Source organism: Elephantulus edwardii, unplaced genomic scaffold, assembly GCF_000299155.1.
Source record: "Elephantulus edwardii isolate Elephantulus edwardi_28Jun2011 unplaced genomic scaffold, EleEdw1.0 scaffold00081, whole genome shotgun sequence".
Classification (NCBI taxonomy): domain Eukaryota; kingdom Metazoa; phylum Chordata; class Mammalia; order Macroscelidea; family Macroscelididae; genus Elephantulus; species Elephantulus edwardii.
Window position 1 is genome coordinate 9,324,998 of NW_006399831.1, and position 15,388 is coordinate 9,340,385.

General features: G+C 35.9%; 1 protein-coding gene across 1 annotated transcript in view; it reads right to left on the reverse strand.

Annotated features, from left to right (window-relative positions):
- Window positions 1-14,348, reverse strand: part of NRIP1 (nuclear receptor interacting protein 1) — a 72,635-nt gene extending 58,287 nt beyond the window's left edge. Inside the window, exon 1 of the mRNA XM_006889816.1 lies at window positions 14,249-14,348. The gene's annotated coding sequence lies outside the window, so the exon portion shown is untranslated. The remainder of the gene's footprint in view (window positions 1-14,248) is intronic.
- Between the last annotated feature and the right edge of the window lie 1,040 nt (window positions 14,349-15,388).

Consider the following 15,388-nt stretch of genomic DNA (forward strand, 5'->3'; position numbering starts at 1 on the left):
CTTTTTCTTTTGGCAGTCCATAGGATATTCAATACTCTTTTCCAATGCCGCAATTAAAAGGGATCTATTCTTCTGCTACATTCCTTAGTTACTGTCCAATGTTTAGATGCACAGAAGATAACTGGAAAGATTATGGCTTAGATAAGGGGCACCTTTGTTTTCAAAATGACAACATTACTCCACAGCACTTTGGAGAGGTCCCTGATGGCAGATTTTCCCAATACAACTCTTCTGATTCCTTGATTGATGGTACCAAGAGTGTTGATTATGGTTCTAAGCAAGATGAAATCGCTGACAACTTCAATCTTTTCTCCATCTAGCATAGGCTGTCTGTTGGCCAGTGGTGAGGATGTCTGTTTTCTTCATGATGGGATAAAATCCATGTTGAAGGCTGCAGTCCTTATGCAGACCTTCTGCAACAACTATTTTAAGTCCTTTTCAGCAAGCAAGGTGGTGGATAGTGCAGGTAGCTGATGACTCTTCCTTTTATTCTGATGCCACATTCCTCTTCATAAAGCCCAGCATGACTTGCTCACGTACAGAATGAACAGAGGTATAGAGAAATGATCAAGTCCTGACACATATCTTCCTTGATTTTAAACCATGAGGTGCTTTCTTGTTCTGTTCGGACAACAGCCTCAGTCTAGGTATAGTAAAAAGAGGTTATTGTTATTTGTTGTTGTCAGGTGCTGTCCGGTTGAGCAGGACTCATAGCAACCCTATGAAGAAGAGATCTGAACCTCACCCTACCCTGTGTCATCTTCACCCTGACATGTGCAAGCCCACTGTGACAGGCACTGTGTCAATCTACCTGGTTAAGGGTCTTCCTATCTTTTGCTGACCCTCCTCCTGTCCACGATGTCCCTCTCTAAGGATTAACTCCTCCTAGCAACATGCCCAAAGTATATGAGATGAAGCTTCATCATTTTTGCCTCCAAGGAACATTCTGGCTACACCTTCTTCAAGACTACTCCTCTGTGGTTCTGGTAGTCCATGAGATGTTCAATACTCTTCTCCAACACCACAAAGATTAACAATTAATTCTCTATTGCTATTGTTGTTGCATATCACAGAGTTGGAACGGACACATAGAGGACCCTCCAGTGGGTTTTCAGAGGCAGTTAATCACACAGGAAGAGATTGTCGATCCTTCTACCAAGGAGCAGCTGGTGGCCAAATCACATGCCTTCAGGTTTGCAGCACAGCTTCTTGCTACTAGGCCACCAGAGCTCCCTATTGTTATTAAGTACCATCAAATAAATTGATACTCATAGTAACCCTATGAAAACAGATATGAACCTTGCTTATCCTGTTCCATCCTCTTCTAGGATGACTCAGTCAACTGTTAGTCACTCTATTAACTCATTTAAGAAACAGTATTTAGCCATTTAAGTCTTTATATTTCAGTTGCTGACGTGGTAGCTCCTAAGTAATGTAGTTAATTTGTTCTGTCAGGGAGCTGTCCTCAAAAACAACCTCTATGAAACTCAGTAGACATATGGGCAAAATGAAGATGATGCTCTCCTTCCAAAAATTAGTGTAATAGGGGACAAGTTCATGGATTGATTGATAGCTAGACAGACAGACAGACAGATATACAGATATATATATATATATATACACACACACACACACACACACACACACACAAACAAATGTTGTTATGTGCAACTGAGTCAACTACTCACAGTGATCTTGTAAACAACAAATGTGAATTGTGAACTATGTGCTTTCCTGCACCAACTTCATAATCTGATATTGCCAATCCACTGTTACAGACATTGTGTCAATCCATCCTGTAAGGGTCTCATTTTCTTACTTTGACCCTACACCTTTCTCAGTATGATGTCTTTTTCCAAAGAGTGACCCCCTTCTGGCAACATGCCCAAAGTATGTGAAATGAAGTAGTATCATCCTTGATTCTAAGAAGTACCTTGGTTGCACTCCTTCAAGATTAACATGTTCCTTCTACAGTTCATGGGATATACAGTATCCCAGTTTCTCTAGCACCACAATTTAAAGTCATCAATTTTTCTCTCTCACTTTTATTCACTATCCAACTTTCAGATGTATAGGAAGAAACTGAAATATAACTGGGAGCAGGTGTATTTTAGTCTTTAAACTGACATCATTGTTCTTTAGCATTCTATAGAGGTCTCTGAGAATAGATTTTTCCCAATGCAACCCACCTTTTGATTTTTTTGACTGCTGCTATAGGGAGCTCTGGTGACCTGGTGGCAAGAAGCTGCATTGCAATCTCAGTGGAGCACGACTGAAATCCACCAGCTGCTCTGTGAGAGAAAGAAGTACAATCCCCTCCCTTGTGATTAACTGCCTCTGAAAACCTGCCAGAAGGTCAGCTATGGGTTGGTTCTAACTAGAACACAATCATGACCACCATGGATGTTGACCATGGATCCAAGTAAGATGAAATAATTGAAAACTTCTCTCTTTTCTTGGTCTATAAAGATGTTGTCTGCTGCTCCATAGGTGAGGATTTTTGTTTTCTTGCAAATGAGATGAAATGTGTATTTGAAATTATTGTCTTTGATCTTCCACAGCATGTGTTGCAAGCTCTGTTCAGTTTCTGCAAGCAAAGCTGTGTCATCTGCCTAACCCAGGCTGTTGATTTGTCTTCCTCCAATCCTGGTGCCACATTCTTCTTCATGCAGTCCAGGTTCTTGACTATGCAAAGGCATTTGACTATGTGCAATACAATCTAGTAAGGCTAAAACTGGTAAGAATAAGAATCCCAGAACACTTAGGCTCACACAACACCTGTACTTACTCCAAGGAGCTGTTGTCCAAGGAGAGCAAGGGAACACTGCATGGTTTAAAATCAGGAAAAGTGTCTATCAGGGTTGGATCCTTCTCCATACTTATTCAATCTGAATGCTGAGCAAATTACTTGAGAAGCTGAACTTTTTGTTGAAGAAGAATGTTCCATTAAGATAGGAGGAAGATGCATCAAGAACCTGTGCTATGAAGATGACATAATCTTGCTTGCTGAAAATGAGGACTTCAGGTACCAGATGAAGAAAAGCAATGAATAAAGCCTTCAATATGAATTACATCTCAACATCATGAAGATAAAAATCCTTACCAGTGGGTCAATAAGCAACATCATAATAGAGAAACCAGTGAAAGTGTCAATAATTTCATATTAGGTGGGCCTACAATAAATACACTTGGTACCAGCAGTCAGGAGGGTCAGAAGAAGCATTGCATTGAGAAAATTCACTGTCCAGGACATTTCCAAATTACTGAGGAGCAATAATATCAGTTTAAGGACTAAGGTATGCCTGATTTAGGCCATGATCTTTTAAAAAAATTGCTATGCATTTGAGGGCAGGACAATGAATAAGGATTACAGAAGAAAAATTAATGCCTTTGAGCTGTGGTGATGGAGAAAACCACTGAACATCCTAGTGACAGCCAAAAGAACAAACAGAAATGTCTTAAAAAAAAGTATAGCCAGAGTGCTCCTTGGAGGCAAAAATGGTAATGTTTCATCTCTCATACTCTGGATACATTGCTTGGAGAAACTACCGTATGAGATGTGACATAATGCTTAGAAAGGTGGAGGGTCAGTGAAAGAGAAAGACCCTCAACAAGATAACCGATACAATGACTGCAGCAATAGGTTCAAGTATGTCAGAGGTGATGAGGATGGCACAGGTTAGGACGGGTTTCAGATCTTTTATTCACAAAGTTATTATGAGTCATACTAAACAATATGACACTTAAAATCATCATTGATGATACAATGGGTACAGAGGGACCAAGATTTTGTTTTGTTATACATTAATGTCACCATGATCTGAAGTCAACTCGATGGCAGGTAACAATCATATTCTATAGGGTCAGTAGTGGTACAGTGGCACAATTCAGGCCTTCCATGAGCCTCATGTTTGATTTACCCCAGGGCAACCACCTCTATTTTTTTTCAGGAGGTTTGTATATTCTTATGATTCTGAGCAGGTACAGCACAATTTCTAGACTAAGAAAAATTGAGAAGAGAAATCTAGCAATCTATTTCTGAACATAATCCAATGAAAACCCTGTAAGTCACAATGAATCACCATGCAACTGATCATTAAGATGGAACAGGACCAGGTATTATTTCATTCAGTTGTACATGGGCTCACCATGAGTTGGAAACTGAGTCAAAAGCAGCTAGCAATGCCTTATGCTAAGTGCTGAGAATAAAAAAAAAAAAAAATTAGTCCTCTTCCTCAAGAAACAGTAAACTTAATCCCAGAGCCTACAGTTAATGGATTTCCATCTATGAAATCTGTTGACAAACCCTATAAGATATATCATAATAAAGTAAATAATCTAGTAAGGTTCTATATGAAGCCAGTTATTTCTTTTAAATAAATGGATTATATAAACTCAAGAATGCATTAAGTAACAACTACACATTCAGACATTTAAGTTCAGATAAGCTTTGAATGCGATGAGGAAAAGGTAATCTGAATGAAGGTAAAGGAGTCATCGTATATACTCTGCTAACTGCTATTACTAAAGTAAGTAAAAAGTGCTCCAGGAAAAGAGAGTCGGTTGTAACTAGGATCTTAGCTCATATGTATGTGCAGATGGTAGTCGGCTATGGTTTAAAAAAAATTAGTTAGGGCTCACCAGGTAGAAGGGAATGGCAGCATATTCTAAGCTACAGAAATAGCACTTGCAGGCCTGGAAGAGCTCAGTGTGATACAGGAAGAGAGATGGTCCAGTGTGGCTGGAGATTAGGCTAGAAAAGTAATTGGGACCATGGGCCTTGAATCAAGGCCATGTCAAGGAGCTGGTCTTTGTCTCCATGGCAGTGGAAAGTTTATAGGGACTGACATGATTAAATGCATATTTAAAAAAAAAGTGGTTGGCTTGACTAGGAGATAAGATCACAGACCTATTCCAATGTATAGAGAAGAAAGGTGAAAAGAAAGTAGGAGCAAAAGAGTTCTGGGGGAAAAGTACATGCTGTTTAAATGTTTTAGAAGCAATCTGCATCACAAAAACAGTGCTATAAAATAAGGAGTTATTTCATAGCAATTTCTTTACATTAAAAGATGAAATGATGACAGTAATTAACATCTTTCATGTCTTGTGAGGGAGCTCTTGTGGCCAAATGGCAAGAAGCTGTGCTGCCTACCTAAAGGCTGTGGAGTCTGAACAGAGCCATAGCTGACCTGCATGCAGGTTTTACAGAAGCAGTGAATCAAACAAGAGATTCACGGTTTGAATCTCCCAGCTGTTCCTCAGAACAAAGATGTATAATCTTCTCTTGTGAGATTTACGTAATGCTTCTAAAAACAAGCTATGGGTTGGTTCCCATAGCTTGACAGTATAAAACAACAACACGCCTTGTTATAAAAATATCATGTTTGTAATGATTTGTATGAAGTTTCAAGAATACTACTAATCCCTGTAGAGGCAGAAAAAGAAGTTGTTGCATACCATCGAGTCAAATCCTGTTAGAAATGTGAATGCTGTACATTTCAAATAGTAATCTTTGTAAGTATCAGGTAAGTGTTTTGCTTACTAAGACAGCAAGATGTAAGTCTGTCAGAATAATGTGAAGGCTTATTTCCCTTGGCTAGAAGAGATTCTGGCTTAAAACTAATGCAGAGTTATACAGTCTATTAATAAGAAAAAAATTAACCCAGTAAACATTTACTGAGTGACTTCTATGTTTAGGACATAAAATTAAAAAGAAATAAATTAAAAGTCTCCAGCCACTATCTATTTTGTGTTTGTAGATTATCACTCATAAAGATACTAAGTCCCTAAATTCCAGTTCATACTATGACACTATGACACATAAGACTATGAGTGAAAAAGAACCGTTAGCTGTCAAGGAATTAAGAGTCTGGACCATCAGCCATCTTGGTATCCCCATTCGGTGGATAGTGCTCAAAGCATTCCCAGAACTCTTAGGGAAGACCCAGTACCCATGGAATTTGAAAAAAAGTCGTCAAATACCCTAGAGACTCAATGTCCTGCTAAGACCTCAAAAAGAATTTAACAGAGTATCAGCCAGGGCAAGAGGGTAGGGAATGAAAAAGAGCTGGAGTCACTACGGCCAAGTAAGCATATGCCAGAGAGCAGACTGTACTTTCAAAAAAGGACAGCCAGCATCAGGGATCAGGTTGAGGCAAGTGGAGGGGAAGGTCAAACAGAGGAGGAGAATAATTGTGAAGTAAAGAACCTTTACTCACCCAAAATCAGTGGAAAACTTTATTCTGTAAAATCATTTAGAGAACCACCAAACCTCCATATTCTCTGGATTATTATTATTTTCTCTAAGATAAATATCTGGCAACTGAATATTAACAGAACACAACTAGGAATGACCTTACTGAATATCCAAAATAAAATGACTTCTCCTTGAGTAAGCATCTCTGTCTTACATCTGCCAAGTCAACACTAGTAATAAGTTCCAGCACATTCTATAACTAGACCTTAATAGAAGGATGGGTAATATGATTAGCCTAGTAGACATTAAAAAAAAAAACAAAACACAACAACAAAAAGAATGCAACTTATTAATCCATAAACACAAATGCTAGATTATACTACTGAAATAAAATGGGAAAATGTCTATCAGCAATTAGTCAAGTAAATTAATTATTATAAGGCAGCACTTAACAGTGTGGACTCCACCAAGCATTCAGTAAATGCACAAGTTCGAAATTCCTTTAATAGTAGTAAATTTGTATTTGCTTTTGTATCTTTTCTTCTTATAACAGGGGAGCAGTCCAGAGATGATGATATGGATGCTATTGCAGTCATGGCTATGAAATGTCTATTATTATGCTTTAAAATTTTTCACAGTTTAAATTCCCAGTATGGTAATTATCAACCAGTATTACCCTCACTGACAAAAATCATTGGTAAATAAAACAAGTCAGTCTGAAAAAGGCAGACAATCTATGATTTCAAGTATTTGACATACTGAAGGAAGAAAAATTATAGTAGTAGAAAAAGCAGTTAGCAGGGGTTGGAGGAAAAAAGATGAACAGGTAGAGAAGAGGGCAATTATTAGGGCAGAGAAACTATGATATTGATAGGGTTGTTAAGTGCCATAGAGTGATAGCAACCCTATGAACAAAAGACCTGAACGCATGTGTAACTTTCATCCTTTCTCCAGGTTCATAGGATTTCTAGAGGCAAGATATTTCAGAAGTGAATGCCATTCCTGCTTCCAAGCTTGTTATAATCAGGGAGCTCCAGCAAACTCTGTCCACCATGGGTAACCATTATCGCATTTGACACATCAGTGTCATAGTGTTCAGCATTATAGCAACCATGAGTTACCTCTGTACAGCAAATGGAAAGACCAGTGCTATGCCACTTAGAAGAATGTTTGACCAAAAACAATTTAAACCAGGTCTGAGGGCTGCAAATTAAAATCACCCACTTTTGGCTTGGTAGCATCACTTTCTGTCCACTAGACCAAAAAAGCACTCTCTATGATTGATAGAGTATGACAGTAAAATTGTTTATGTTATTGTAATGGACACACAGCATTACCCATTAGTCAAAAGCCAGAGGCCCACAGACACAAGAGTAAACTCTAACATAGGATATGGTATTTGTTAAAATAGTAATCTATTAATAGTGGCTCATCAAGTGTCATGTACTCAAGAAATAAAAACTGTTACTAACGGAAAACTATAGGCAGAGGGAGAGGGGTTATATAAGTATATTGCATTTCTGGATAAATAGAAGAAATAGACAATAAATAGATGAGAAGCTTCAAAAGAATATAAACTATCTTCAACTTTTCTATCACTAAACAGGCATGCCTCACTTTATTGTGCTTCACATTATAGTGCTTTGCAGATGATGCATATTTTACTAATTGAACATGTGACAAATTCATCAATTTACTGAAACAATTTTTTCAATAATGTACCCACTTTCTGTCTGGGTGCTGCTACATTTTAATAATTCTCAAAAATATTTTAAACTTTTTAATAATGTTATTGTATATAAATATTAAAATATATTACAATATAAATATAACTTATATATGTACTAGGAAAATAAAAGTTTCAAGATTTTATTTTATCCTGATTTACTGCAATGATATGGCATTAAATTATATTTCCAAGGTATGCCTTTTATCTGAATTCACCACACAAGAAATAACAAATCAAAATTTAAAAAAAAAAACCCAAACATTTTAAAAGGTGGTATTGTGTGGCAAGAGATGAAGACAAAAAAATTTTTTAAATGAAAAGAAAACATTTTTAAAACCTTAAACTCATTAAAATTCAATTTTATTGTTTTCCATTGTTTAAGTAAGGAGGGGGGCTTACTGAGTAAAGAAGGTATGTTTATTTTCTGAGTTCAAATGGAATTGTAGGTTTATTCTAATGAGATCTGGTTGCTGTATTACCATATGGGGGCAGATACACCAATAAAGAAGCTAAACACACAGGAGCTACAGGTGGGAAATAATAAGGCCCTAAGCTAAGATGGTGGCTATGGGGAAATGAGTAGAAACATTGCTTGGAAATAAAGCTATTTCATTTCAACCAATTATGCACACTTTCACACACCTACCCCCACACCCCCACCCCAATTGTTGAGAAAGTCTGGGAACTAGTAAACTAAGCCAAGTTAGCCTTACTTACTCAGATAAATGGATTTCTCTTAGCCTTACTAATGCCATGACCCAAATGAAAACTTTCTATCACCATAAACTCTTTTTTTACAAAGGGTTATTTATGAAAGCTAAAACATTTATTTGAAGAATCTTTTATGAAGTTTGGGGAAAGCATTCAATGTAGAAAAATAGTCTCACTCTGTCAATCTAATATTCCAACTCATCTCTTTATTAAAATATCTTTCTGTAGCTATTTAAGTACCCTTTGTAACACTTTAAACATGTTAAAATTATCACTAGAAATTTAATCATAGGGGGGGGGAAGTACAATAAAGAACCCTCCTTAGGTATAACAATAAAAACTCCACTTTGCAGAAAAATGAGGGCTTAAGTGCAACTGATTTACAGTCAATTATCTAATTTTATCCAAGGTAGCTACTATTTTGTATCATAATTTTATCAAGACTAGTTAATAAATATTAAAAATTGATAATTAACCAAGCACTTCAATATACTGAATCCTGTAAAATGCCAAAAGTATGATATTCATTTTGTTAGTCACTACCCGGGATGAATGAATTTCAATCAAAAGGAAAACTAACAAGCAGAAGAAATCTGGCTTTCTAAGTACCTAAAAAGTTTAAAAACACTTCATACTTTGTAAGAAAGCTTTTATTCAAAAGGAAGCTATTGTATTTAAAAATACAACTTTAATGAAAAAACAGATAAATCAACAATAAACTACCATGCACAAAAGAATATTATTAATAAAGTAAAATAAGAACCTACAGAACCTACAGCTCGTAAGAGTTCACATTCAATCTATATTTAATATTTTTTAAATTCCTGTATTTTTACAACAAAGCAATACCACAATAGAATATAGGCAAAAGGCTTTAAAAGAAATATGTCTAAAAATGATATAAAGTCAGAACTAATTCATAGCTGAAAAACCTCCAGAGGGTTTCTTTCTCCTGTGGAGATAATGGTGGATTTGAAACCCTAAAAAAGTAATATATGGGTTAGAAGTGTAACTCTTTATGGATTACATCACAGAATCTTCTTAGTGACACATAGGCAAACAAAATAAATAATGATTATAATTATTATTAATAATAATAAAATAAATATCCATTAGGATAGTCACACTCATTGGGGCAGACACTACTGAAAAGAAACAAAAAGTGAAAAAAACCAAAAAAACAAGAATTGGGAAAGATGTGGAGAAAGTGGAGCCCTCATTCACTGCTAAAAGAAATACAGAATTGATGCAGTTGCTGTAGAAAACAGTTGGTGCTTCCTCGGAGAGTTAAGCATAGTATTATCAAATACTGGTGGTGGTTGTTGATGACGACGGCCCTTGAGTTGAGTACGTCTCATAGCAACTCTATGAACAAAAGGCCTGAAGCCCCTATACAACTATCGACATTAATCAAAATTCATAAAGTTTCTGGAGGCATGCCGTTTAGGAAGTAGATGCCATTGCTGCTTCCAAATCAATTACTGGTGGCCTCTGCTTTTTAAAAGTTAACTTTATATCACTTGGCTTTTAAAAAAACCCTACATTATAACTTGTTTTCATCAACTAAAGGAACCACAGAGGATTTTCACTTGTTAGAATAAAAGGTTAAAAGTGAAACTAGCATCCAGTATTTGTTTTGCACAGAGGCATTAGAGGGAGCAAGCACCCTGAGCAGTGAGAATGGTATCATCTCACTCCTCCTGGAACTAGACTCTGCATCCCAGCATCAAGCCCATTGTCTGTAACACTGTATGTTAACACTATTTAAGGTTGTATTGATTAGTTGATGATTATCCTTGAGTCTGAGAATGCTCAAACATTTTTTCCTAACTAAATTAGTGGCAATTATTTCTTAATTTCATACTGTTTGATCTTATGAAAGGTTTCATATTCTACTTTTTAATATTTCATATTCTCCTTTTGGACAGTGGCATTAAGCCGGACCCAGCAATTCCACTCTTGGATGTACACTCAAACTAACTGAATACAGGGACTCAAATACTTGTACAGCAATGTTTACTAAAGCACTATTTACAACAAACAAAAGGTGGAAAGAAACCAAGTACAGATTAACAAATGAATGGATTTTAAAACTGTGGTATATTCATACCATATAATGTTATTCATCCACTAAAAGGAACGAAGTTTTGATATATGTTACCAAAATAAGACAGACACAAATGCATGTGTCACTTAACATTCATGTAGACAGTGCAAGACCACATGTACATTTTGGTCCCATAAGGTCAGAAGAAAGTTCAAATATCTTAACTGAAGAGCTAAGTAAGGAGATCTGTATGTCTCTCACTAGCCCTTCAGGTCCCCTATAATTTGTCCCCATAGTTAGCCCTGCAAATCCAATGCCAAGCCACATGGCCTATTTCACCATGTATACCTTAGGCAAGAATTGCTGAGATTCCTCTCAGAGCAGCAAAGGCTGAGCTGGTGGCCACGGAGCATCTGGGCTACTGCAGTGGAAGAGCAATGAAAGTAGTATAGAGGAGAAGGAAGAGTTAATGGAGGAGGATGGGCAGAAGGTAGCCAGCTGAACAGTGACTGTGTGCCATGGCAGGCAGGCAGGGCCTGGACGCAACTCTAAAAGACAGAGCAGTGACCATGCAAAAAACAGAAGTAGTAGAGCCAAATGCAGCACAGCCAAAATTTTCCCAGGCCTGTCCAGTAACTGTCATGCATACTGCTCTTCTGTATTTAATATGGGGTTCACACAACAGCCAAATCACATGCCATATTTCACACAGCATATTTAGACATTAAGCTGCATGTGTCCATATACAAATGTTATTACATGGTTTGATTTATATGAAATACTTAGAATAGCTAAAAGCATAGAGGCAAAAACTAGTTTGTGTTTACCATAAGCAGAGGTGAGAAGAGAATGAAGAATTTTTTTTAAGGGTACAGAGTTTCTGCATAGGGTGATAAAAAAGCCTTGTAAACAAATAGTGGTGATGGTAGCAAAACACTGTAACTGTGATTCAAGTTACTGGAATACACACTAAATTGGTTAAAATTTATGTTCTGTAAATCTACCACAACTGAAAAAAATGTATTAAATATTTGTAATGTTGCTACTGTACTGACAGACGAATAGAGCACACCTTACAAAATATCTCATCAGTTCAGAATCTTACACTGTATTCTGAGAAACAACCATTGGCTCCTGAGTTACATAAGATCCTTTTTTACTAGAGACTAAATGGCTAAAAGGATCACTGAGAAGACACAGTCCAGTCAGGCCAGAATATTCCAAATTAATTTGGTAACTGGTCCCTAATTCAAAAAGGATTGTTCAACAAAACACATTCTGGAAAATACACACTTGATATAATCACTTCTTAAGATCATGAATCATATTTAGGATACGTAATAAAAGTTACAAAGTCATTACTAACATTTTTTACATGCTTTCAAATTGCTCAATGTATCTTTTATTTCCAGATAAACTCAATGTACCTTCTAAATAATATATTTTCTTCCTTTATCTGGAAGGATGATCTAAATTTTATCATGCTTCATTAATAATTTTGATTATGGATATTTACTTTATAGGCTGGCTATCTTTATTTAAATCTGGCTACTTGGAAAAAGTGTAATTAGACCATTGAAAAAGTGGGTTGTTATAGGAGTATGCTTGGTAAAATTTCCATTTTACTAAAATTAAAAATTGGAAATACAGTTTACTATCAAGTATTTTATCAAATGTCATATTTTAGATTATTAAACAGACAAATACAGAATTTTAACATAACAATACAAGTATAAAACAACATTTTTATTTTAAAATGGAGCATTTGCAAATAAAACTTTTAGAATTTAAATTAGAGATAATGTATGGTTATGTGAACAATGATGAGCAACTAAAAATTATTACTAATTTTACCAAATAATAATTAGAAATTTTTTGGGCCTTATTTTAAGAAACGGTAAGGATTTAAATGGAATGATTTAAAAAAATTTGCTCACTAAGTTTTCTGAATACAATCTGGACTATAAAGAATAGTATGTTAGCACTGTCCCTGTGTAAATCATATTTTATCTACAGGACGAGAATAAATTTGGTTCTAAGTGGTTACTCTCTTTTTAAAATATCATGTTGCTGTTCTTGTTGTTATGTGCTGCAGCCAACTTATAGTGACAACTGCCTTAAACCCTGCTCTATACTGTGCCAATCTTATTGTCTCTGATACACAGACCCCTATTATGCCAGTCACTGAATCAATCCATTTCCTAGACAATTAAACAAAACAATGCAGTGGGTTTTTTTTCTCTATTCTAAAAAAGTCTTCATAAGTAATCACACACACACACACACACACACACACACACACACACACACCCCCCACACCCCATTCACTGTGCCTTTTTCCAGTTAACATACATTGTTGTTGCCCAATTATAAACTGTATAAGGTTTAAGAGCTTAAGATATAACAAATTCTTTTGAGTGGTTATTGTTGCTAGTTTGTTATCAAGTCCAAACTAACTCAGAGTCGAACCTCCAGAATGCTCTCAGAGATAGTAAAATGCATGGGAGGAGATTGTCCATCTTTATCTCATGGAGTGACTGATGAATTCAAACTTTGTTCCTTTGGGTTAGCAGTACAACTCCTTACTACTGAGCCACCAGAGCATTTAGGTGGTGGTGGTGGTTGCTAGGTGTCACTGAGTTGAGTACAACTCACAGAAATCCTATGAACAGACCTGAATCCTGCCATATTCTGTAGCATATTCAGGATCAAGAGTGTTGATTCAAGAATCTTTTCTTTTACTTTTCAAAAAAAAAAACAACCAAAAAAAAAAAACTCTCTCATCTCTTTGTTTCACTGTTCACCTGTCTGTGTTAATAATTTATCATTTTTCAGAAATATATATACTATTTGCCATTTAAGAGAGTAAAAATTTTATATAGAATAAAAAAAGTGTATATAATTTTTAAAAAGAATAATCACTATAATAGGATCTCTGGTGGTCTAATGGTAAGAAACTGTGTTGCAATCCCAAAGGAAAGTGGTTTGGATCTGCCAGCTGTTCTGTGAAAAAGAAAAGACAATCTCCTCCCTTGTAATTTGCTGTCTCTGAAAATCTGCTTGAGGGCCAGCTATAGGTTGGTTTTGACTGGATGGTATACAACAATAACATACTCCAATAAACTTACTATATCCAAACATAACTCTTACTTTTCCTCAAAACAGTAAACTAATTTTAAGACCCTTTTCCATTAGTAATAGCCTTCCAATCTAAAATCAGATTACTATTTCAGACTTAATTTAAATCCCTTTCACTGAATTTAATAAGAGAAAATTATCATCAATGCAAGTGCCATTTTTCCTTTCAAGCTTCACCACCACTCTCTTCACAAATAATCTAGATCCCTGGATTCTCAAGAATATTCTTCATGCCTTTCTTAAGACATTTAACTTCTGCTATCTGATCATATTTATCTTTTTCCCTCCAAACTACTTAGCTGCAGGACTATTGATTATTCACTTTTTCACACTTTTACTATAATGCCAAATAAAATAATTTGCACAGACAATAAACAATGTCTTATTGATGATGGCTTGAGAACTCAGTCAGGAAAAATATTCTCACCGTCTGTCTCCAAAGTTTGAGCCTCTGCTTTCTGAGAAAGGAAATTGAGAAGGCTGGTGCAAAGTCGCTCTGATGTCATCTAGAGTCTTCAGATTCTCTGGTACTATCTCAGGCGAGCGGGCATCTTGGGAAGAGGAAAAAGATACTTGAGATCCTAACCAGAGTCTGGAGTATCTATTGCAAAATCCTGAAAACTTATCCCAATACCTTTGCATATTCAAGTTTGATGCACATATAAAAATTTAGCAGGGAAACAGGAACTGTTTATAACCACTAGTTCAATGAAGGAAAGCAAAAACAATCTTTGTTTTTTATTTTTTAACAATATATTTACTTGACACAAGATGCTTCAAGTGTGAGAAAGACTGACAGTACTTATTAAGACACTGATTTCAAATTTTTAAGAAATATGGTCAAATTAATCTAAGTATGTTATATATAAAAATCTAGATCTTCTCAGGATACATTTCAAAAAGTAAAGAAAGAAAATAGGTGTCTACAATTAGTTTTTCTCATGGTAAATTTTATAATTTGTATAATGCCAACTATATATGCCTTCTAAAACAAAATGTGATCATAAATATCGAGCATCTTATGTCTATATAAAGAGTGGTACAAGAATTTTTACAGTCTTTTATTTGTAAAAGCCAAAAACCTGGTAACAGCCAAGTGTCCTTTAAAAGTGAACGGATTATGATAGATTCAAATAACAGACTATTTACTGAGTGGTAAGAAACTGTGCTGCCAATGCAAAGGTACATGGTTCAAATCCACCAGCTACTCCACAGATGATAGAGATGCAGTCTATTCCCCCTGAATTTACTGCCTCTGAATACCCACTGGAGGGTCAGCTTTGGGTCAGTTCTAACTTGATATAAGATGCACAACTAGTTAGAAGAAAGAAATGGATGGCAGTTAAAATTATTGAAACCCTCAATGAGATGGATTGATTCAGTGACTGGGGTAATGGAGGTAGGTGTGTCAGAGATAGTGAGATTTGCACAGAATAGAGCAGGGTTTAGGGCTGTTGTACATGGGGTCACTATGAGTCGCAGGCTAGATGGCACATAATAACAACAAGTACAAGCAGTCAGACAAACAAAGGAATACAGTGTGTGGTTCCACTGCATCAAAGTCTAC